Consider the following 26187-nt stretch of genomic DNA (forward strand, 5'->3'; position numbering starts at 1 on the left):
TGTTTGTTAGACAGCCATGGGAAGAACTGGAGTATTTTGGCCTTTCTTCTCTGCCATGTCCCACGTCCCTACTGCCCCATAAACATTATCTGACAGACTGGAAATAAACTAACTCAAAATTAGCCTGTCTGCATTTGAGAAGGGACAAGAATGAAAGGTCAATGGCAATCCTGCAGCAGTGAACACACTTAGGAGGGTTTGGGGTTTTTTTGTTGGAACTAGGAAGAGGAAGAGGTCAGGATATTTACATATCCAGTCCATGTTACCTTCACAGCTTTCACTCTAGTTAATTTTCATAAATTAGAGAAACAAAACCACATAGACTGAACTACCATGTCTCACAGGACATTAGTAGTTTTGAGATCACTATACTTATTCAGCCATCCTCCAATTCAGGAGTTCTTAGGAACAGACAATTGAAAAGATTTTATCTTATGGTTAGCATAGGTCAAGTGAAAATACTTGCCCATGCATGCTCTGAGGTTGTTCCCCTTCAACACTGCATGCCAGTGTTTATCCATGTGCTTTCCTGCCTTCTCATGGTGATTCTCTTAGCACTCAGAGTGAGTAGCTGGAGGGAGGCATAAGGGAGCAAAGCTGAATTTTTGCTTCTGCCCTAATTTGAGGATGTCCAGTCATCTTGAACTTGTGAGTGGCCTGTTTGCACTCTGTGTGATGAAAAGTCAAAGTACAAAGGTAGATTTTGGAAATGCAGGCAGGAAGGAGTGAATTGTCTTTCTTCTTTGCATGTTCATATCTGTGTCAGTGAAATGTGCAAAGCTGACTTCAGCCTCTGCTTTGCTTTCATCTGCAGAGGGATCCAAGGTACTCAGTATCCTTAGGACAGTTTTATTTCCAGTTGCTTATCATGTGATGCAGTTATATGAAGGAATTACAAAGTTGCTGCAAGCATTTGTACCAGAAGCACTCAGTAAGAAAATAACTCATGTTTAATTTTGTATTTTAACTTAGGTTTGAAAGTGCCAATTCTAGCAAGATGGTATTGCTGAGGTGAAACAAAGTTCAAATGAATGATACATAGAGCTTCAAGTACCACACTTTAAAAAAGGAAAGCTATAGAACCAAATTCATTCCACTGAACACTTAAATCCAGCTAATTTAATGCAAGACTTTAACTATTTATATTTCATTGATAAATGCTCCATAGTTGTATTTTATAAAACAGAAGTATTTTTTTAAACTTAGTTTAATGTCATTTTAGAATTGCCTAATGTCTTGATTTTGTTGTTTTAGAATTTAATATTTACTTTAGGGTTAGACTGACCTTTTTTTTCTTCCCCAAAACATATATATAACACAAAAAAGAAAATACAATGAAATTATTTTCTTTAATACTTAGAATTATCTGTTGGAAAACTCTGACTAATGGGCTGAGGATATACAAATGCCAGCTGACTCTCTGCAGTCAGAGTTGCATAATATCAACTGTTAAACAGGTAAAACAAGTGGTGTTTTTAGGTGTGGATGATCTAACACACCTGGCTCTGCTGCAGCAGCACATCATACCTTCACTTTGCAGCCTTTTCTTCTTTAGCTGTGGCAGATTGCAAACTGTGCTTCACTCAGATCTGTCCAGACAGGATTTTGAGGGGTCCACTGCTACTTTCATTTTTTGAAAAAGTATTACAAATGTCATAGCTTCAGTTAAAATATTCATCTGAAACTTGTGGATGTCTGTGTAAGAGTCAGCTAACTGCAGATCTAACCTGGGCATTTTAAGTCTCTGAAGGAAATTAATGCATAAAGTGTAGCTTAACTCAGCATTATAAGGCATACTATGGAGTTGCATGAGTTGCCAAGGTACCATTTTCTCCATGATCTTCATGTGTGTTTCTTGTAAATTTTGTAGCAGTCATTTTGTGTTCTTAGGTTATTACAGAATCTGCTTTAAAAAGTGAAGTTAATATTTATTTATGAGGTCTAAGTTATGAGCTGTTTCAGCACAAGTAATATTATGGAGCAGTTCAGGCAACAAAGATCTGAAGATGCTCATTCAAATATATCCTCTATCTCTTCTAAAACTGGATGGAATACAATATGGTGTCTTTTTTGGTGCACACATGTCTGTAAAGCTGATAGAATTGATGTTTATTTTACTGCCAGTAGAAAGCATAATAAGTGTGGGGACTTGTGACACAGGAAGGGGTCAAACCCTTGCTTCATTCAAAGAGGAAGCTGCTTGCTTCTCAGTATTTGTGTTGCAAATTGTTCCAGGCTTTTAAAGGCTCTATTTCACCCTGTCTGACCCTTCTTTTTTTTTTTTTTTCTTCTTTCTTTCCCTTTCAAGTAGGATTCTTTTTTTAGTGTAATTCACATAAGACATTTACACTGGATGAAACAGCATCATTGTTGACCTAAGCTGGTTTTACTTGTTAGGCTTTGCTTTTCCCATTTTTCTGATATGTTTCATTTTAAAGCTCAGCTTCAGCTGAGCCACACAGATCAGTCCCACTTGTGTTTTAAAATACTCCATTTAATGGTTAGTTTTAGGAATGTCAGTGTATTTCTAAATAATTGAACCATCCAAGTGGAAGCAGAACCATGGTTATAGCACAGGTTATGTGCAGGTATAGCTGAGTTCTTCAAGATCCCCTTGCTTAGCAGGATGTGTACTGATCTTATTTGGGAGAAATGGCTTGGGGATTCCAAGTCTGCCAAGTTTCTGCCAAGAACTTCCATATAACTTCTCTAAAATTTGAGAGGATAAAGTGTGGTCAATATAACATTAGCTAATTCTACTTCTTATGCAATTAGAAACAGCAATAGGCTGTATTAAGTGTCTCATTCAGATCACCTGAAGATATTCTTGGAAGTTTTGAAACATTGTCTATTTTATTGTTATTTTTTTTAAAGTATACCTATTTAAAAGAACTTAAATTCTGGTTTTTTAACTAAGAGCAAGAAGCTTCTTTACATCATCTAGAAATATTAATGAGAAGTGTTGCTGGGTAAAGCTCTAATAATTAATAAGTCGTTTGAATTGAATAATGACAGCTATGATAACTATTGTATAGGAAGCTGTACTGTGGCCTAAAATGTTTGATTTTTGTGTAAAAAGGAAGAATTATGAAAGTTTTAGAATCAATATTATTACAAAATTTAAGATTTTATCATGTGGGCTTTGCACATTATATCATGTGTAATGGACATGGAGACCTGGACTTAATTTTCTTCAGGTGAATACAGTATATACATGTGTAAGAAACCCATTCAGTATTAGCTTTACATATGGAAATAAAGGGAATTTTCATAAGATTACACTAAAATTTAGCAGTTTGTTTTAATTAGATTTATAAAATACTACAGGAGGAAAGGCTGAGCAGCTTTATTTGTCTTACTGCCCCGTTTATCTCCCTGCAATACAAGAGTATCTGCTTCACATTCCCTGCAAGCGTTCCCTGGTATGCAGTGCCTCCCCCACACTGTGCAACTGAGCTGGCCCAGCAGCGCCTCTCCCCATTAGTCATCACTGCCTGATGCTGTGTGCAGGAAAGTAATTCTTTAAAGCAGTTGCTCCTGGTTCATTTTTTTTCAAAGATTATTTCATAATACATCATTGCAGTAGTATCTTCTTGTAAGTATGGACCAAATCTTGGTCACTAAGCACAAGCGGTTTTATGTGGAATGAAAAGATGCACTGCAAATAAATCACTACTTATTTCCTTTAATCTGGTTTCCAAATTGTTTGACTTCTGCCTTTCAAACACAGTTTCCATTCATGTGTTTGGGAAACTTTTGAAAGCATATGAATGGTAATTTTCCCAGTTTTTCTGGAACTTTAGTTCCAGCAATGTCTGCAGCTGGCTGCCTAATAAAAATGACTTGCATTCCTAGAAACATTGGATTGTGCTGATGACTAAAATGACTAAACTGTTTTAAAATGTAACCCATGCTGTTACATTAAAATATGTTTTGCCTTCGGTGATATTAATCTAAAGTGAATTGTTACCTGCAGTGACGTTTAGTAGTGGTTTTATTAATGTGGATTAGCCATTTACAGAAAAGGTCTCATCTTATAGCAGTTTGGTTTTTTAACATTGTAATCCATTTGTTCTTACATTATTGATAGGCTTCCTTGTGTCTCTTGCTTTCATGGTTTTTCTTTTCCTGATGTGTGGAATATTCATACAGTGTTGTAAGAAATGCAATAGTCACTTTGATTATGCTGCATATAAACATTACTAACAGTTTTACACCATCTTGCACCCTGGTTTTTCTTTTGATGGGCAACCTATGTTTTATTTATTCAATGTTGTCAATTTTGGTATAGTGAAACTTCATCTAAATGTACAACTTAATTTTAATGTAGTGAGCTTATTTTTCTTAAATCTTTTATTTCAATAATTATTTTAACTAAAAAATGTGGCTTAAGTAACTAAGAAAATAAATAGTACAACAGTTGTATTTCTAGTTCATAATTTATTTGAAAACTTTGGGACAAATGAAATATGCAAAATGGTTTTATTTTAAAGTTTAGGATATAGAGAATTTTCATTGTCAGGATTAGACTGTTTTTTTAATGAGCTGTATTAGTCTCTCAAGGAAGGTACTAATATTATAATAGTGTTGAGTCCCAAGTCATGAAGGATTGTTATGACAAATTCATCATATTAATTTTCTGTCTTAAAAATTCTGTATTAATTTTCTAATAGCTGTTTCTGAGATATGCAGAAGTCACTAATGAAGTAGGTCTGCAGTGGCCAGTAGGCTCAGCAGGTGTAAATTTTTCTAGTGTTTTGTTCTTTAAAATAAGATTTGTTTTTTCTTTACGATACACAATGATAGTGAGTGAAATTTCTCTCATTTTTTTATCCAGTTCTTTACAGAACCCTCATCACATTTCTCAAAATATCATTTAGTTCTTACTTATTTGTCATGTCCTCTCTGCTCCTATAACTGAAGGCAGATAGGTTAACTAAGACCAGTCAGTGTGGTACAAGTATCACACAGTTGACTCCAGACTACCACACTTGCTATTGTTCCCCAGCATAACACTGTTTGAAATAGAACATGGTCAATGATGTTCTGTGAGAATAAACTCTTAAGCCTCAGTTGGTAAAGACTGGAGGAAGAGAAGATGGCTTGGAGACTCAGCTGGGAGAGCAGCCACAGGTCACAAGGTGCAGCAGGTGCTCTTTTACAGCAAGGACTGATAACCAAGTGGCAACCACGGTCCTTTTAAAATAAGCAAGAGCTTGTTTCAACGGCAGCAAAACCTCCAGTAGCTTTAAAACATGATCATCTCTCTGGGATGTTGTCTCTGTTAGTGACATCAGTGCCCTTTCTGCAGCTCTGTTGGCTATCACTGTGGCAGGGTGTCCCAAATGGATCTGAAGGTACCCTGCTGCAGAGGGCAGAGTGTGTTCTTCACACCCCATCCTTCCTACCCAGCCCAGGGATCTTCTTCCTTCCTTGCTGCTCATCTCGCCCTGTAGTGACACTAGTCAACTTATTATCAGGAGAATAACAGGAGAAAGCTATTCAGATATTTGTGGTTTAGCAACTTTTCCCCCTTTTTTTGGTTAGTTTTCTGCTTAGCAAGCTAAGCTCACCCATCAGGGCAGCAGGTGAATGCCAGAGATGGTGCAAGGCAAAAGCATGGTTCAGAATGCATGGTTCAGAGTGGCACTTGCACAGGAAACAGCAGCCACAATTAATTATTCATTCAGCTCTGCCTGTCTTCTCTAAACTACTACCTTAAAAGCATATATTTTGAAAAGGACACCTGACCTTGAAGATGAAAGATTTACCATTTGAATTTATCTTAAAGTGGTCTTTTTCTGGACTGTGTCTGTTTAGATCTGAGGTTTGTTTGGGTTTTTTTGATACCTACAGGCTGTTGACATAACTAGATTGATATATTGCCAGCCGTATCCTTGGCTGCATCAAAAGCAGCATGAGCAGCAGGTTGAGGGAGGTGCTTCTCCCCCTCTACTCCGCTCTCAGGAGACTCCCCTGGAGTACTGCATCCAGGTCTGAGGCCCTCAATATCATAAGGACATGGACCTGTTGGGGCAAATCCAGAGGAGGGCCACCAAGAATGATCAGAAGGCTGAGGCAGCTCTGCTGTGTAGACAGACTGAGAAAGCTGGGGTTGTTCAGCCTGGAGAACAGAATGTTCTGGCAACACCTTGGAGCACCTTCTAGTACCAAGAGGGGCTACAGGAAAGCTGGAGAGAGACTTTTTACAGGATCATGTAGTGACAGAACAGGGGAGAATGGCTTCAAATTGAAAGAGGGCTGGTTAAGATTAGCTTTTGGAAGACATTTTATACAGTGAGACACTGGCACAAGTTGTCCAGAGAAGCTGTGGCTGCCCCATCCCTGGAAGTGTTCAAGGTCAGGTTGGGTGGGGCTTTGAGCAGTCTGATCTAGTGGAAGGTGTCACTGCCTATGGCAAGTGAGTTGGAACTGGATGACTTTTAAGGTCCTTCTAACCCAAACCATTCTCTGATTCTGTGATCTAAGAATTGGTGGCAACATGCCTTTTTTTTTTTTTTTTCTCCCAAAAGCACTCTTCTCTAGCAGGAATTCACAGCCCTAAAGAGGGATGTGGTGGAAGAGTAGGTTTTAATGTGTGAAGTAAGCCTGTTAAAATTACTAAAAGACATAGAAAGTCTAGAAGACAACTCTAAACCTTTACTGACTGATTAGGATTAAAGTAAAATTAGAGAAAATGAGATTTAAGTGGGAAAAAAGTGGTGAGGACTACTGGACTACATGTCCAGAATATTGCTTTCTGCAGCACCAAATTCAGGAGAGAAGAAATCACAGATTGCATAAAGTTTCTGCAAAAGCTTAGTGAACTTTACACATTGCTTATGAATTGCTTTTCTTTTACATTATCTGAACAAATGTATTTAATGATATTTAATGAAACTGCACAGATGTTACAGATTTTCAAAAGCTGGGGATCAGAACAAAAGTAAGGAAATTTTTATATTTAAAACTCTTTTTCAATATTTGTTTAATTTTGGAAGTATTAATTTATAATATGCATTATATGGAAAAAAGAATTCTCAAAGTCTGAGGTGATGCATGTAGTCATACAGCAAATGACAGGCAAAAGCTGTGTTGTTTGATTCAGGAGTTAAAAATGTAGCAATAAAACCTTTATTTCTTCAGTGCATGGAGATGTCATGAAAATGTGTTTTCTGCATGTGCTTTTGTATGTTCAGATAAATCCACTCTGGACTATTTTTGAGGTACATGTCAGCAAGCAATTAAATACTGGTTTGACGGTTTCAATCAACTTCTATGCAACTTGCAGCACGTTTTTGCAGTACTGTCAAAACATGCATACCCACAGGACGTGAAAATTATGTGAATTTAATTTAAATCTAAATCACTGATTCTAATGTGAGACTAATTGAAATAAACCCTTTATTATCAGTTGAATTAAGTCAGTAAGAGATACCAACTAGTACCTGTGATTGTGGAATTTCACAGCTAAGAAATATAATGCCAGGGTGCTTATGAAGGCCTGAGCAGCACTGCACACATCAAGCAACAGATTTGTTCTTGTTTGCTATAGGAAGTTAAAGGATACATTTGAGACCCTGTAACACCTTAAGGAAGCAATGTGTATATGAGGACAAAAGTAATAAACATCAGAAATCACTTCAAGGTACAGCAGCATTGCTCCTTTAAAAAATGCTATTTTTGTGTATTTTACTTGTGAATTCATTAATTCTTTGTGTATCATTTAGCTTTATTAAATTAGTAAATATTATTCTAAAATACTCAAAAACTTTTAGAGACATAGAGCAGTGGCAAAAGTTGTATGACAGAAGTACTGAAGATGTGTTGTGTCCATGAGCTCACTTGTTGAATTGAGGTTTAAGTGCAGGAGGAGGGATGTATGTTCCCTTGGTTAGTTTCACTGGTTATCCTAGAAGTGCCTAAGCATGATGTGTACCTAAGTGAAGTACCTGAGCCACCTGCAGTGGTACTGCTGAACCCATGGCACCGGTGAGGTGCCCAGGTGTTTGAAGTCATTTATAAGCAACTGAGAACAAAGACTGGGATTTACATGATTGCACAATATTAACTCTAGCTGTTTTGGAAAGACAGTGGGATCACTTCTTGGTACTTCAACTTGTCTAGATTAGGTTTGAAGATTTACAGCAAGAAAGCTGTGTCCAGCTCAAAATGGAAACAGAACTTATTCTTAATTTTGTTATTATGATAGTTCATCTTTAATAAGACAAACTGGTCATTAGGAACCCCTAGGGGGTCTGACCAAGAAACAAGAAATCCTGGGCTAGACATTAAATACTTTCTGAAAAGATGGTGTTTTCCTAAGAAAGCAGAGGGTAGGTTGTCTTTTATTACACTGTTAGAAGCTGATTTTTAAATGTGATTTGCATACATTTTGACACCTATATGGACAACACCTTCTTGACTGGATAGGGCATGAAAAAGGAGAGAACCCTGTTTGTCATTATTCTCTGTATGAGTAGGATGGAGCAAACTTCATGCATGTCTGACTAAAATCAACTGAAAAGGAGTGGAGTTCCCTGCCTTAAATATGGACAAATTCTAGTACATAGAGATGATAAGCAGAAAAAATCAGGCACTATCTCAGAGTATGAATATATGTCAGTCCTTCTAGGATTTCCCAAAAATACAGTCTAATTTATAGATTTAGGAGTGGATTGTGCGGGACTAAGGTGCTCTTCAAGTAAACCAGTGTTCCTCATTTTTCCAAGAGATTTAACAAGACTCCAGAATCCTATGGGGTTTCTGGAGGAGCTGCTGTGAAAAGTTGGGATTGCTGAGGCAATAGTCTCATCTGTACGGTAATGTAAGCACAACTGAGTGTCTGTCAAGTGCCTCTTGTTAGTCAGAGCTTTGTACTTTTGCTCAGTACAACAGTTTGATTTGTTTATGAAGGTCTGTAATGCTTTAAGAGTCAAAGGATTGTCTTGTAGGCCACAAACACAGCTTTGTAGAGTGTGGTTCTGAAAATGGATCAGGTGCTTGATTTGTTGGAGGAGTTGAGTCAGGATAATTGGAATTCATATAGATCTGGGTCCTCTGTCTTCTTTTCTGCTAAATGTGGTTAAGATAAGATGTCTGCAGAAATTATCAGCTAGAGGTTCAGAGATTCTTCTGAAATAATCTCCACATGCAAAGTCAGTACAATTTTGGCATTCTCAAGCACTCTGACTTGCATTTCTCTAACACCCCTCTTCTGTCCTTTGGTGCTGAAATATCCATGGTACTGAAACATAAGAAAATTGATTTGGGGTTCAGAATGAGATTAACATACAGATACAGAAAAACCCAAAAAGCTTCATACAGCTGCTACTCACATATACATGCTGGTGTTTTACTGGGTTAAAGTCTTTTGCCTGAAGTCTCTTCTGGTGTTGCTGGTGCTGAATTGCCGAAGCTGTAGCCTTGTTTCTAGGTGGGAAAAAAATCCTGCATGTTGACCTACCTAGCAGTACAAGGAAACAAAATTAATTTTAGCACTGTTTTAGGCCCTCTCAGCTTTAGCAAGAAACATGTGCACTCCCAACAGATTGGACTCTGGTTTCTGGATTTTAAAGTTTTAGTCCCAATACACATTCCAGAGTAGGCAGTCTCTGTGTGCTGGGTACTAAGTGTTCCTGAGTTCAGGTAGCTTAAATGTGCAAGCTGTCTGATAATGCCAGTGTCCATCAGGAAAGCACTTAATATTTAAATTTTGGGCCTCATGTTGAAAATTCTGTGGGAGTATTCTGATGCACAGCATAAAAGAGTCACCATAAAGTGCTACTAGCATATCACTTTTTTTCTTCAATAGACACAAGCCCAATTTCATCAGTGCAAATCTAACTACAGAGGTTAGATGTTTTCTTTTCAAGATAAGCTTAAATGCACTCTGATATCCTAACTTCATGCTCACATCAGGCAAGTTAATGTCTATATCTAGGCTTTGGTAAGTAGGCAGTTTTATTAATGGTTTTATATGTAGTATTATTATAACCAGAAACACATTTATAGCCTGAAAACAGGTTACAAAAGAATCATTCTTAGCTACTCCTTATTTCATAGCCACTTAATTAAAGCTTGCAAGATGAGCAAAGAAAGTGATCCCTAACCAAAAAAAAATCCTTTCCCTGTATTACCTACAATGAATCATTCTTTTAACTATTGATTAGTTTTGTTCTTAGCCTTTCCCCAGATTGCAGGTTCTGTGCAGAAATTTCTGTATTAAGATTCTAGAACTAGAAAATAATTATTTCCTATGCACTATTTTCTCAATATGATTAAATGTAGAACTTGTCTGTCAATTAGCACAAACTGTCTCTGTTAGTATCACATTGTATAAAGATACTTATTTACAGAAGTTAATCTATAAGATGAATGTCTGTGGTCTTCAGCTCAACTGTAGAAGTCCTTTCCTATTTAACTTTAAAAATTTCCCATTTTAGATTGAAAACTAAAGCATTGATTATCACTTCCTGAAACATTTGGTTTAGGTGATTTATTGCTGGATCACTTGAGATGCCCAATATTAAGGTACAGAAAACTGTCAAGATCCTGATTTTGTTTTCAACAAAAGCTAACATCAGCCTTGGTTTTCAGAAGATGTATTTTTATTTTCAGGTAGTGAAAGCATTACTTTAAATTTACTTCTGCTAGATTGTTTGCATGGTTACTATGCATATTCCCTACCCACCGCCTCTGAATTCTGATGCCTTGTTTTGTTTCTTTATAGAAGTTAACTCTCCCTTAACACTACCCTGTGTTATATTCTAAATCTTCATGATCACTCAACCGGCCTTCCTGGCTGTTCAAGACCTCTGATATGACCTTTATCACAAGCTGGCATGGGGCAGCAATCACCATTCACTTTGCAGCAGCCTTGCAGCCCTGTGGATCCCCGGGATTATGTGTTACAACATGCTTTGACAGCTGCTCCACAGGCATCAATCTGAGATATACAGATAGGTATTAGCAGTGTGTAATGTCCTCACCATAAAGCAATGGAGGTAGACCACACAACCACTAGTTCTTTTCAACCTTCTATTTCTCAGCTTAGCTGGAACTTTTTACTAGCATACATTTTTGCTGGCTTTTTTTCCCAGTCAGTTTTAAACATTGTACCTATTTGTCTTATTTATTTGCCTGTTGATATTACTTGCCTATTATTTCTATACCTATTATTGTTTCTTCTGCTTATTTATACTTCCATATTTTATTGTGTCTCATTATTCCTTGGCTTCAGTGATTGCCTCTTCTGTGAAGCATGTACACCTGCAATGAATGATTTCCTAAACAGGAATCCCAGAAGCATTCAGGGCTATTTTGTTTAGCTAGGCTTATGCTTCAAAAATATAGTGGCTTATTTTTTACTACAAGTCCCATGTTCAAATTAAATAAAAACAAAGCAACCAAACAAAGCCACAAAAGAACTGGTTATGCACCTTCAAAGATCTGTTGACTAAATTTCTGGGCTCCATCTTTGGGTCCAGTCGGTCTGGATATTTTGAATCCAGTTCTTCTGTCCAGTAGAAGTCACTGCCAGGAGGACCCACACTGCCCTCTGAAGAGCTTACTTACTGTAAGTAATCTTTGAGAGTTCTGGTTCTGTTTTCACACTCCCCATCTTTTTCCAAGGCCTCAGGCAGAAGATTCTGTGATTAAGATAGAAACCTGAATAAATTGAGGCCATTCCTGCTCCTGCCCCACTGGGATCCCTGCATAGTCAGGAGGGTGCACAGCCAGGGAACACAGCACTCCGTAGAAAACTTCTAGCTTAGCTTCCTGGGGAACACCACTCCATGTATGTGCTCAAATATATGGAATTTATTCCTGAAACATTGTAAGATGCCTTGCAGTGTGAGCTAACATTTGTTGGTATGTTTCATGTTGGACACAGCTGTAAGAATAAATTTGAATTTTAAACTGAGGTCTCATGCTGGTCTGCTGCAAATTGGTGGGTTTGGCTGGATTTAGTGGACAAGCCAGCAACTCCTTGGCTGCAAGAGAAGTTGCATGTATGTGAGAAGAGCTGAATCGCTGCCCATTTAAATATAGTTGAAACAAATTACTCGTAATGGTATCATTAAACATTAAACATACTGCCATTCCAAATCTTGAGAGTTAGTATTTCTCAAGGAAGTATTTCTGGTTATTGGGAAACCCACCATTTCCAGCAGCAGTCAGCTGGCTGAGGGTTTGGCACAGGGATGCTTTAACATGCAGAGCTGTGCCACAGCAAAGCTCAGCTGGTTGACTGAACTTTTTATTTAGGGTGGTGACACCATAGCTCTGATATCTGCATACTTATGAGTATGGAGTACTTGTAAGAAGAAAAATAGGTGATAAAGACCTTTGTGTTTATCCAGCAGCTGACTGGAACAGGATCTTAATCTGCTTGGTCCGTTTGTATTCCAATGTGTAAAAATCAAAGATAATCAGATCCTCAGAAGCTTAATTTTTTATTACCAGTTACCATACATTATTGTGTGGAGTTCAGAACCTGAATTTCGAGTTAATGTCGACAGTATGTGTATCCTTGCCAGCAGTGGCTGAAGCTGTGGCACTGTTGATCGAAGGACTGACTTTCCCTAAGTCTTCCAAAACTAAATTAGAAGTTTGACGAGTTTGCAGGAGAAAAATCGTGTGAAACGAGTTTTGCATTTAACTCTGCTGATCCTGACCTTTCGCTGTTGGGTTTCCCCGCTCGTCGCGTGAGTAGAGCCGGTAGGGAGCAGAAGGACGGATGGCGGCGGCGGCTCCGGGAGGGGGAGCTCCGGGCCCGCCGCTCTCCCCCTCCCGGCTCGCTGCTCGCCTCCTCCCGGCCCTCCGCTCCCGGCAGCCTCCCGGCCGCTGACGGCGCCTGCGGCCCGGCGGCCCCGCCGAAGGACGGCCCGGAGCCCTGCAGGCGAAGCTGTCAGCGCGCCAGGCGAAGGTGCCGCTGGTGGGTTTTGCAGCGGCGGGCTGAATGTGAGTGAGGGTCGCTGCAGATGCTGCCTTGCTTTGTTGCTGCTGTGCTCGAGCGGCGTGAGAAAGCCGGTGCAGGAGCCGCACGAGGTTGTAGGACCCAGCTGTTGCTGGAGAAAAACACGCACAGCCGTACATACCTGCGCGGAGCGGAGGGAGGTGACCCGTGTGCAAGGGCCGCCTCAGCAGCTGCGGTGTCCGGAGCAGCTGAGGCGGTGCAGGGTGCGGGGATGGCATCGAGCTCCCGGCCCGCTCCGCTCCGCGCCCGGAGCGGCTCCTGGGCTGAGCCTGGTGCAGCAGCCCGAGCGCAGCCCTGGCCTGCGGGACTGAGGGTGCCGGTGCCTCTGGTGCACCGCAGAGCTCTCAAAACTGGCCTCGTGGTTCACAGTAATGTAAGTGAGCAAATCAGCTGTAGATATATGGAGGAGAGGAGAGAATAGCAGTCCATTACTTCAGCAAAGAAGGATAAAATAGATTTAATTACGAGTATTTTAGACTCAGAACAGGAAGTGCCAATACTGAAACTTCATGCATAACCAGAACTTTGACCCTTGGTTATCTGTGCTGTGATTATTTTTACTTTTTTTCCCAACTATATCAGCATGCTGTTGTGCAGATATGATAGTTCGTGTTGCTTACAGTCTTGGAATCTAATATAGTCTGTGATTTTATTTTTATCTGCACAAATCTACACAAACTATTGCAAAGAATTTTAGCTTGAGAGCAGATACTAAGCTCCATTTGCTGCAGCCTCAGAAAGGTTAAAGAGAAATGCATGCAGGTAACTAGAAACTTAGCAAGAGCCATATTTTCAAGAAGTCACCTTGATTTCTCCCTTAAATATGTGTTTGTATGTTCTGTGTTTTGTTTTGCCATTTTTTGGGTATATTTCACCTGTGGCAATGTGGTTAAAGAATAATGCAAACTACAATTACATTGGTAATGGGTAGTATTTTAGAAATATATAACTCATTGAGAGGTTTGTTTTTTTTTAATTTGGTTAATAACATGACAGTGGTTCCAAAGTAGTTTAAACAAAATATGTCAGTGGGGAACTGCTGGCTCTTTGACTGGCAGCTGTCAACTTTTTTATGCTATGTTTTTATATCTGTTCTGTAGAGCTTTTTAAATTAAGAGCAAGGCAGTTCCTGAGTGTTTGCTTTTGGAAGCCTCTATATGGCTCTAGATGTCTAAGCTCAATTTAAATTATTTTGTTTCATGATACTGAATTATACTTTAAATATATCTGATACTGAATTATTCTTTAAATATATCTGATTTCTCTCAGTGTGCAGTTCTTGGAAGGAGAGGGATTACCTGCAAGCTTTAAGGGCTAAATGGTATCAGGTTTAATGTTGGCATTACCGCTTTACCTCTGCTATGCTGTGGTATGAATTACAGCTGGATTACTTGCTGTGTGCATGGATTACATTCTCCCTCTATTTGTTCTAATGAACTTAAAAGGAGAAAACCAGAAAGTTCTCTATCTCTGTTACATTTTTCTAAATGGTTATGAATCTAAGTGACACTAGAAAACTTCATTAGACTTTTCAGGGAAAAAAACAAAACCTACTTGTTTACTTGAAACCAGTGTTACCTGATAGAGGTGTCTGTCTAAGTCTGTGAAATACTATGGCTGTTAAATGAGCTCTGATTTCTGTAAAGTCCCAAGGTATCTAACCAGTGTTGCTTTATATTTAATTAAAATACAAAACCAGCATAGAATGATTTGTTTAAAACTCACTATGTACCAGATTTTGACAGGTGATTATAAAGAGGAAGACAGAAGTCCTACAAAAGCAGTCCATGTAAGTTTGATGTTTAATAATTTTACAGTTAGCCAGGAAGGGGTGGGAGAATATGTAATAATTGCAACTCCTAAACTGGAATAAAATTACTAACAAGAGAGAGGTCCCTGATAAGGGATGAATCAAGATTGCTTGTGAAAGAGGGCTTAGCAGGCCTTTTTCAGTATATTGACTCTATGAGGCTACATCTGGAGACAGCAGTGCACACTGTACTTGCAGGGCAAGAGCACTCTATTCTAGGAAGCAAATGCTAAAAGACTCAAGGTTGTGTTACACAATGTGCCCGGTCTCTATCCATACACTGTAATTCAACCATGGATTAATACCAGATTGAAGCCAAAGGTGTGCCAGGAATGTTTTGAAAGGGAAGAAGAGCAGAAAAAGAAATTGCATCTCTTTTTGGTGCATGGTATGACTGCAGCTGTAACATGCAATGCCTGATGCAGCTGCCACACTTCACTCTGGGGCCTTCAGGCCATAAAAGTTCACTGTACTTTTGTAAGTGCCACCTCTGATGTTCTCTGAAAGTGTTTATAGTTCATAGTCTGTTGCTAATCAAATTCTTGGCTAGAATTGATATCTTGGAGTGGGAGGAGCAGTAAGGGAGCAGAAATTTTATGTAAGTGTGGTTCACATGTATGTGCTTGACAGATATGCAGCCGATTAGCTGGAGTTTACAGGCTGACTTTTACTGTGGCAGTAGCCCCAGATACTTTGGTATCTTTCCATACTTTGAGCAGGGCAGTGAGTTTTTTCAGTGACTGAGTGAGTTAGTGCAGTGGTTTTGTTTTTATGGTCTTCCCTAGTTTGATGAGGCTAAGAGGCAGAGGGAAGTGTTGACCTAATCTTGTTACAGTAAACAAGAGGTAAAGACTTCTAAACCTTATGTTGATGTGATTGTTGAATGTTTAACAGTCTTTTGTTCCCAGTTGTTTACAGTAATTGAGTCTTTTCCCTTGCAGTGCTTGTGCTGCTGTCCTCATTAGTGTGTATTCCAAGATAAATACCATACACGAGACTTGCAAATACTGTACAGCAGAAGATCTGTTCTCTGGTTTTGTTTGCTGAATGTTACACCTTCCAAAATATGTTAGTCCCTAATACTGAGAAGAGACCTCATGTCCCTAGGCAAAACAGCAAAGCCAGACAGCAAACCTTTTGTAACTGCCACTGCTATCACTTTTTATGCAGTAGGCATTTAGGCATCTGAAATGAAAGGAGAAATAAGAAGAAATAAAACTGCCAGAGTTCCCCTATAAGTAATATCTGTCATAGTGAATGTGCTTTTGAACTGTTTTTTCTTTGAATTACTTTTTTTTCAGACCTTAAGCAACTTAGAAAGTCAAGGAATTTGGGACTAGGGAGGAAGAAAGGAAGGGGGATAATAAAGTTGTAGATTTAGGACTTGCAGATTTCCTCAAGTGTTACAATGATCTTCTGATGGGATAGATAACCCTCTTCTTCTATCTCATCCTGCACTCAGTGATCCTCTGTTTCTTGCTATTTGAAACTACTTGAGCAGTTCAGGGCAAATAAACCTTTTTGTCTCAGAACTTAGATACAGTAGGCAAATCCCAGGGATGATGGCTCAGGCATGGTTAGTTTTGGTTCACTTGTTAGCCATTGCTGGTTAAATCTGCTGTACTGTCTAGCTAACAATTGTCAGACTCAGCAAAAAGCTTTAGAAAAGACTTGCTCTGTGATCCATTTGCCAAATACAGAGTTTAGTTCCTCCTCTGTAATCAAGCTGGAGTCAGTTGATTATAGCTGAGATTTATCATGCCAGTATCCTGCTTGTTGTCCTTTCCCTGTCTCTTTGGTTAAGTGACTCCCATGGCTAGAAAAAAACAAATTGAATCTCAAATTCTTCCAATTTAGAAGTATCTTTTATTATCTCTAAACAGTAGGATTTCTTTCAACTATAGAACATGAATTTGATGAGAAGGGACAACTTCCAGAAGATCATAGTCTCTTCTGGAGTTTGCTGTCTCCTGACAGATGGAGAAAGGTTTCAGTCCTTGAGCAAGAACACAGATAGTCTGATTCAGAGGAAGCAATTGGTAGGTAAGAAATGTCATGTTGGATTTTTTCCATTTCCTTCCCTTTTTTAAATCTACCTTTGTATTTCACTGTCGATTACATTTTTGGCAGTGTGGCCAGGAAAACAGCTTCAAGCTGGATTGATATTGCTGTGGCTGTTTTTCTTGAAGTTAGAAAAGTACTTATTTTAATTCTCCTGTCATTTAGAATATCTGGTTTAAATGACTTAAGTTTAAATGGTAATCTGAAGGGATCTCACAGCTCAGTCCCTCTGCACAGAGGCCAGCCCAGCTGTATTTGAGGTGCCTGCTGTTTGCCATGCTGGCTGGTGCCTGGCTCCTGCTTTGTCACAAGTATCTGGTGCTTGTCTGCACCCAGCTCCTGCCGGAGGCCGCGGCCCTGGCACAGAGTGCAGGAATGCACGCAGCCAGCTCGGGCTTGACGCTGGGCCTGAGTTCATGAAGTTTCTTGGGACCCAGAGCATGGGGGTAACACAGCCAGGCAGTGGCTTTGTCTGAAGTCTTTGCCATTTTCCCCAGTGCTCTTGCCTTTGGAATGCTATACAGAAGCAACCCAAGTGACTCATTTAGTTTGAAAAAAGGACTTCACTGTTATGCTGAAAAAAAGATGCTGTGTAATTTTTAAACCCACAATGTCCCTAGAAGTGTAGGGACATTTGCACCGAGCTGCACCTCTGCTAATGAGCCCAGCTGGAGCTGATTTGTTTCTGCATCTCTGGTACAGATAATCTGACCATGGATAATTGAGTGTTGACTCTATAAATAACCCACTTTGAAATCCTTGTCTTAAAATTGTTTTCTCTTCTTCCTGTTAATGAGCCCAGCTTACTCTCTGTAGTCATTTCTTGGCTGACCAAGGGTTACTCTCATGTCTTGGCAAACATATGTCCTATTCATATCTTCCCACCTGAAGTGAAATGTTACACCAAGCATGGTAAAGCCAGGTTCTAGCACTATAAAAAGCCAGCTAAGTCCTAGTAGGAAGTAATCATCCTAATGTTTTACATATGCTCCAATTGACTATTGGGGTTTAAACCAAAAATGACTGACACACATGAAACATTTGATACCTTGGAAAGATACTTATTGCATGCTTCTTCTCAGAGGTATCCTTTTCCATTTATAATAGTTAAATGTCTTCAGGTAAAACTGGTTCATTTGTATGAACTTGCTTCAAGTTGGACTTCTAATCATCTTGGTTTCTTTGCTTACTGTCCATGTTAAAATTCACAAGAATTGTTCTGAGTTGAGTTATGCCTTGCTTTAATAAGATTGTCTTTCTATTAGCTTATAGAAAGTAATTAGAATGCCTCCTAGGAAAAATGTCCTGTGTCTTCAGCTGGTGAGCACCTACACCTTTTCTTTTCCAAAAGTTTTTCTAAAATATGGTACATATATGCTTCTGAGCAGATCCATGGAAAGTTAGAGCCATCCACACTGGATTACAGTTTATTCAGGGCATTGGCAGTGTGAGAAGGGAAAACAGAATTGCACAGCTGTGCTGTCACAGCAGTTCATGCACCTTGGGAGATAGTTGCACTGGAAATCACCTGTCCCTTCTCTCTGTGTCATTCCTGCCATATTATTCTAAAAGAGAGGCAACGTCAGTGGGTGAATAAACTTGGAATGCTTTAAATTAAGATCTGCACTCTAATGGCTGTGTGGCCTTGGAAAATGCCTTTCTTCACACAGCATCTGAAACACTGACCATGCTTCAACAAACTTTGGAAAACTCAACTTGAAAAAAACTAAGCAAATACCTATCTGAGAAAAAAAATCATAACTGTATGTATATGTAGGTATAGCAGACATTTAATATTTTAGACATAAGAAATTCTCATCACAAGCAATGAAGGGAAATTTATTAAATTATGAATGGAGAAATAGTTTATCCAAAAGAATGTGTAGTATGAGAAGTTCATTGCAGTGATGAATGGTCAAGAGGTACATGAAGAGACAGAATATGAAGTAGTTGTCACTTGGACTCTCAGAGGTTAATTTGCATTTATTTCATTCATGTGCGGTTAGTCTGAGTTTCTTTAGTTTGCACATTAGAAGTCATAAATTATGTAAGTTAAAGTGAAAACCAACTTCAGAATTAAGAAGCTGCATGTAAATACAGAACTAAAGAGTTTTTTAAAGGGAGAGGAACAAATTAAAAATGCCCTACAAACCCACTTTTGTATTTGGGTATGTTTTTTAGTGTTGTCTCTTGAGTTTTTTTCTGTAGAAGGTTAAGAGTTTGGTTTCTTGTTTGTAAGAGCTATTGTATGTGATGAGGGAAATGTGAACAAGTGACCTCTTCAGGAATTGTTTTTCCACATTCATTTTGGAAGCTGTGTATTAAGGGGTAATCACTTGTGGTTATTCATGCAGCATTCTAAATAATTGATTTTCTTAACTCTGGCAAATAATGTGCTTGAAAGATGAGTGAACTGATTTATCTAAAATGTCTGGAATGAGGAAATATTCTGAACTGACAGTTATGCTGCTTTTGTAGCAGGTGTTGCTAAAGCCAATTGAAACTTAAATGTAGGCTCATTCCATTTTTCAAAACAAAACAAGTGCCCCTAGCTCTGTATGGTTACCTGGATTTTGAAATGATGTCAGAATATTCCAAGGGAATTAATTTGATGCCTTGAAATACCCATGAGGAATGGCAAACAGAGAGAACCAAGTAAAAACAAATCATATATAGATTTTAGCTTGGATTTCCTATAATATTATAAATATTGTAATAATGCTACTAGTAAAAAATAATAATAGCAACAAACCTTATGTGATTGTATCTATTTTCTGTTTTGTTTGAGAATTTTTAGCTCTTTGCTGATTTGGTTCAAAAATCCAAAGTTCTAGCTGTCTTAGGAAAATCAGCAAGTGTGAGGAGACAGCTTAAATAATGTGGCCCAGAGAACAGTATTCCATGTGGTAGTAGCACATTTGCAGCTTGTACTGACAGCTGGCACATGCCTACCTGCAGACCAAACAGAGCTTATCCCTTGGGAGAGGGACAAAGGCTGTGGGTACAGGATGAAATGATGAGGCTGCTGGAGGACAGAGGAGCTCGGGGTAACAGAGATGGAGCAATTTACCATGCAAACCTGTGAATTTATAGAAAAAAAATCCATTATTTCTGTGCTTTAAAAAAAAGCTTGCTAAGAAATGCATTGATTCACCAGGTGCTGGGTTTGGATCCCAGGTCACAGAAAAAGCCAGAAGGTTTAAACAACAGCTTATAAGCAAGTCCTGCAAAGATGTTATTTTGGGCTCATTTCAGTGAAGTTACTATTTCTTTAGAAGTTATTTGTACAGAATGATAAAATGAGATCATGATATGAGATCTTGATATTGAATAAAATCTGGTGCCATGTTTTTCACAGAGCCAGGTGAAGAGTATGTCACCTAAAAATGATAGCCTGTTTTCTCAGAATCATAATAGAGCATTGGTTTTTTTCCAAACCACCCCAGTAGTCCCATCCCACTCTGCAATGGCTTATCTTTTCTTAACAGTAAAAATGAATGACATTATATATTTTTGGATTAAGTAAAACATTAAAGAAACATTAAACATTTCTGGTTTATAATAGACGAAGGGAAAGATTTAATTCATTCTTAAAGCAATAATGTACATAAATTATTTTGTTATTGTTATGTAAATATAGTTAAGGGAAATAAGTAAAGAGGGAAATAGAGGTACAGTGAAATATTTTACCTCAGAAGTATAAATGAATAAAAATATGTGTCATTAAATGACCTTGAATGTGAAAGATCTGCCTGAGGGAACAGGTCTGTTATATGGTACAAAGCATAAGAGGATGACAATACTAAATTTTCCTCTATTTTGCAACAATCTGTAGTGTCATTATTTAAGTTGGGTGTTTGAATAAATTAATAGATGATTTGTTTATAGATTTGTACATTTAGCCAAATAAAAGCTTTCTCTTCACATATAAAATCACCCACAAAATTCTGATTTCTTGGCAGTATTTACCTTTGAGAGTACTGTGGCTTGATTGCTAGAAATATTTTAGCATTTCACCTGATATGTCTGTCCTAAGTTTAGGGCTGGTAATGCATTTCCACCCTGAGTACAAAAATAGTGGGAATGTGGGTCAGCAGGTAGTAAGGTACCAGTGCAGAAGGCTGGTGAGGGCTGTCCTTGTGGTGCTGGACAGAAGGTTTGAGGTGGTATTTAGCTCAGACTCTCATTTCATGTTGGACTTAACTGTGCATCTCCTCCAGCAGAATGTGAAATTTCTGTGCATAAGCTTTCCTTGCTTTTCTTTGGTAGGCTGTCACTCACAAAAGTGTGTACCCAAGATTCACTTGCTCTGTTACTTCTTTTTTGCCTGGGGATTTTTGGCCTTGCTGAGCTGAGAAATATGGAGTTGAAAATTGTCATTTTTTCTGCAGTAGCAATGTGTCAGGTGGCAAATGCTGGTTACACGTGTAGAATTGTGTCATTACAGGAATGATGAATTCCTACTTAAGTCTTCAATTCTTTTTTTAATCAAGTTAATACTCTAAATCATTAATATCCCCTTTTATAGCTGTAGAAACAGACCTTGACATTACAGTTAAATCTAGGTCTTCCTGCTCAATGATGTGAAGACTGACATTGTCACCAGGGCAGGGGTATTCACACTTCTGACGTTTTCCTGTCTGTCTGATACTTCAGTGATACCTTGGAGCTTCATATTTATATCTCAGAATCCTTATGAAAGAAGTAGGCAAGTACCCAGAAGCTTCAGTTTACAATTGGGATAATTAATTGCACTATTTGAAGCATTTTTTGGAGTTCCATTTGATCCTTCTTTCTTTTCCTGCTTTTTACTCATGAGGAATAATAGTGTTCTGGGAAGTGCTGTGTGTGGCTCTTTATGGAATTTTGCCATTTTTAAGATATTTGGCCACGTAAATGTAAAACAGTGATAGTCTAGAGATTATTTTTCATGTGTTTTATAATCATCCTGACAAATGCCAGGTTATTCCATAAATAAAAGAATCTTCAGGGAAACATCAGGTTCATCCTACTGTGTTGTACACAAGCACTCTCCTCCTTTCCTGCATCAAGGAAGTAAAAATTCAGTGTCCTCTTCTAAATATACGCTTGGGGGTTTTGCTGCTTTCAATTTTGCACTTTGGTTCCTTTCTGCAGTTACTTGAGTTGTATCAACAATTATTAAAAAAAAAGAAAAAAAAGAAAAAAAAAGCCCTGCAGCCGTTTTCAGCTTGTGTTGTTCTTGGCACAGGTTCAGTTCTGGTGTCCAACTGGTAGGACCGAAACTTGGTGCTTAACAAGTGCCTGTAGTCAAAACAGTTGGTGTGAGTGAGCAGAGATGTGTGTTTGCTGCGGCAGGTCATCTGCCGGAGTTCCCCCCGTGTGCAGAATACCTAATCGCGCTGCTGTGCTTCTCTGACGGCATCTGTGGCAATGTGAATCGCTTCACGTTCCAAAAGTACATGTTTACAGTCGTCGTAGAATCAGATTAAGTTGGCAGCCTGCTCCTCTCTGTAAGTGGCTCAGTTTACATTTCTTCTTCTAGCAGGATGTTTTGCATAATTTTGCTGATCCTACTCACTTGTAGACTTTGTGAAATGGAGAATGGTTTTAGTGGGTTTCTGTCAGAAAGCGAAGCTCGTGTTTATTGTAAATAAACACCAGCGGAACGGTGGTTATTTTAGCACTTGATAATTTCCCAATTATGTCATTTGACCTGGAATGAAGCTTGTGATTGTTGAGCAGTGTTTTATGCAGCAGATCAGTCCGGGGGTTGGAGCTGGCAGTTTATTTCCTTTGTCAGTTTACAAGAAGTATCAAAATGAAACCGACTGTGCTGTTTCCTTTCCAGTGCGCAGTGCAAGAAGGGTGGAACGGTTTGCGGATATTATTTCCAAACTTTTTCAGCTGGACTTGGAATAGTGTTTTGTCAAAAAAGCTGGTAAAGTTATCCTTCAATCTTGCAACATTTTGCTGTAGTTTGCTAACATCAAATACAATTTTAGTTTTGTTTAACCTCACGTACCGGGTTTTGCTAGTGTTTTTTCAGACTGTGGCTGCAAAATGAAAGTGCTTACAAGGTGTTTATGAATTCTTGTTATGAACCAGCTGCCAGTTCCTGCAAGATGACACATTTCTGCAAGAGTCTAGGTTGTTCATTTTCTGGTTGCTGGCTGTTGCTTTTCGGGCATGTGTGGGTTTTTTTCTGTTTTGGTTTTATTAGGATTAATGCCAAGTACATTTGCAAACTTTGAACTGGGATCGGTACAAGGTGGTAGGTTTCACTTACCATTTATTGAAATTGTAAGTATACATTGCTCAACTTTGCACAGTGAAAGGCTGTGCAACAAAGCACCTCAGGATATAATGTAAATAGAAAAACTGTAATTTGTGCTAAGGTGGTGTATGAGTTACCATGAGTAACATCTTCATCAACAAGACTATGAGATACTAAATTTCATTACCATCTGCTTAAATATTGTAAATGGGGAGTAACAGTATTCATATTGTTTTAAGGGCAGTTGGATCATTTACTTTATGCTATTCCAAGTAAAAGGACTTTGAACTCAAGTGTTGTGATGAATACAAGCTTAAAAAGTAGTTTTATTATTCTATAAATGTTTACTAGCAGTAAATAACTTTCTTACCTTTCAGAGTTTTAGCAATTAAATTTTGTTTGTTTTTACCAAGTGTAATACCAAGCTATAATCCATAACACTGGGTCTCGGAGTTATTCATGGGTCAACCTAAAATTGATTTTTACTTTAGGCCTCTTGTACACAGGAAGTCAGATCATGCTGTACAAGAGTAGTGTTTCAAAATGACTCGTGCTGACAAAATTTTAGTGTCTGTCTTGTGACAACATGAAGGGGCTTTTTTTCCTTTTTTGTTTCAAGTATCTGGAAAAAAAAAGCACTGAAAGATGAAAGACATATCTTTCTCTATGCTCAAATTATATCCTTACATTTTTCCTCCATGCTTGTCTGTCATATTGATGGAGAAGGCACTAACTGGGCAAAAACTTTTCACTTGATTTGATCAATTTTGAGTAGCATATGTTGGGTGAGATTGTGGATGCAGGTGGGATATACTAAGAAATGGGATTTTGTTTCCAGTCCAGATAAGAGATAATCTGCAGTTTCAGGATCACATAAAGATCTGTTTTGGTAGGAAACTGCAATGTTTGACATGTTTTATGGGCATCATATTTGCTGTAGTGTCATTGTAAGGTTTGCTGTGTGCTGACTGCTTGATCTTGCGTATAAGAGTCAAGGCAAAAATTTGAAAAGAGACTTTCTACTCAGAATGTGGTTTTGCCTCATTTTCCCACACGCTGTGCTTGTGGCTCTGGAGCCTGTTGCCCCTCTATTGCTTTGCTTTTTTTGCTTATGATTAGAAGATGTGGCGTTTCCTGCAAAACAGCTGCTAGTATTCCCTGGTGACCCATCAGAGAGGATCCAGTGGAATTACAGATTTAAAGGCAGACCTAGAGGACTTTGGCAGCTGCAGCAGAGATTTGGGGAAAGGCAGGGCGTTGCATTGTGCAGGAGGCAGGAAGGAGGATTAAAAATGGAGTATAAGGGCATAGGAGAGAAGCTCTGGAGATTCAGGGACTGGTAGGTCTCCAACAACATAAGGACTTCACATCTACAAACAATTCAGATTTGGCTGAGAAAGCTGGACTATATCCATGTTTCCATAGGACATGGAGAATCTTCTGGAATAGTTTAAGATCATTTGCAATGCTACTGATGCAGAGTTTGCAATGCACCTTGGACCTATATGGAGCACCAGGCTTTTGGACACTTGCCACTGAATAGAAAATTATATTGATCTGAAATTGATTCTATAGAAAGTGAGGTAATTCAGTGAGAGTGTTAAACTCTCCTCTGAGATTAATGCCATTAATACCTTAACTGTTTGACAGCAGAAGTCACGTGTTGCTTGTCACTTGCTTGCAGTGGCCATGCTGAGACAGCTGAGAGGTTGCAGAAAGATTCATGTGGTAAAGAGGATTGTAACTTTGATTGTGCTCCTGTGGTCTTGGATTTGACAGCACCTGGTATTTAGAAACAAAACAGAATATGTGCTGTTATTTATGGGGAACGTAAGCATTCATTTGGAAGTATTTAAATGAATCAGAAAATTATCTTTTAAACTGGAGCATGTATTCATAGCATTGCTGAAAAGTGTACAGAATTTAGGTTAGTATCTTACCAGTGATGATAACTGATTTTCTAGTTGCCTCACTGCATTTAATCATTTCTAGGGGCAAAAACTTTCATTCTTCTTTAGTTTCATCAATGTCCACTGGCTGTATCACTGGTGTTTGTGAATAGGGACAACCATGTCTAAAGCAGCTGAATACAAGTTCACCTGCTTTACTAGATCTAATCTGTCTACATATGAACTGCAAATGAGCGTAGAAAGTGTTACACACAGATAGCTGATTGTCTCCTGAATATGGTAGTATGTGAATATTTAATTTTATGACAACTATTTGATGTGCAAATGTCTTTTATTCACACATTAATTTATTGCATAGGCTGTATAATAGTAGATTTGGACATCGCGTGTCATTGCTTTTACGTATGTAAAATAGGAACAGACAAATTAGTAAAAAATGTTTAAAACAGATTTGACCACAAAAGTCAATTTGACAGAGGAGGCCACCAGCACCCTGGTTTAAGCAGTTGATTCTGACAGCTGACAGCCTTTTTTTGTCATATATTCCCATTATTTCTCTGAAACACAATACCAGTATCTAAGGGTGATTGACTACCAGATACATTGTAAGGAATGAAGAATCAAGAGGCAACTTGATAGTTTTTGAGAAGGAATATACACCAATATTTAGTCACAATTTATTCCCTCACCGTTGAGATTTGTCTGAGAATTCACACCTTTGTCAAATACAGCCTCTTGCAAGCAGCATGCTTGCCCAGCTCAGGAGTTTATGCCCCTTTGGAGGGAATTACTCTTCCAGCTCTCCATTGTGCCATACTTGCAATGTGTTGCTGCCATCTTCTTCTGCTGACATTGAAGTGACATGAACTTTTGTGAGGAAATGCACAGATTTTCCCCATCCAAGCAGTGTCTCAGAACTCCTCTGGTTGTGTGGCACTGGCTATTTACATTCTTTCTCCTGTAGGACTTTACAGAGGTCACAGTTTCCATTTCCATTCTAAGAAATTTGAAGAAAATCTGGGTAACACTGATAAAACTCGAATGTGTATTGGAGTCTGTCTAAAAGGTGAAAGACTTTCTGTAGCCATGTTTTGGGGGGAAAAGGGGAGTTTGAGGAGTTAAAAGGAAATGCTAATTATAGCAGTCAGTTCTGATCACAAGAATGACC

At 38.6% G+C, this 26187-nt stretch overlaps 1 protein-coding gene across 6 annotated transcripts in view; it reads left to right on the top strand.

Annotated features, from left to right (window-relative positions):
- Positions 1-26187, top strand: part of ATXN7L1 (ataxin 7 like 1) — a 110987-nt gene that overhangs the window by 49491 nt on the left and 35309 nt on the right. The window contains exon 1 of one of the 6 annotated variants that reach the window (XM_077179107.1): positions 12946-12966. The exons of 3 other annotated variants lie outside the window; for them this stretch is intronic. The gene's annotated coding sequence lies outside the window, so the exon portion shown is untranslated. Of the gene's footprint in view, positions 1-12945; positions 12967-22247; positions 22346-22683; positions 22774-26187 lie in introns of those variants that run through there. 2 more of the 6 variants (XM_054631013.2, XM_054631012.2) reach the window with 2 other exon arrangements.

Source organism: Agelaius phoeniceus, chromosome 5 (assembly GCF_051311805.1).
Source record: "Agelaius phoeniceus isolate bAgePho1 chromosome 5, bAgePho1.hap1, whole genome shotgun sequence".
Lineage (NCBI taxonomy): Eukaryota > Metazoa > Chordata > Aves > Passeriformes > Icteridae > Agelaius > Agelaius phoeniceus.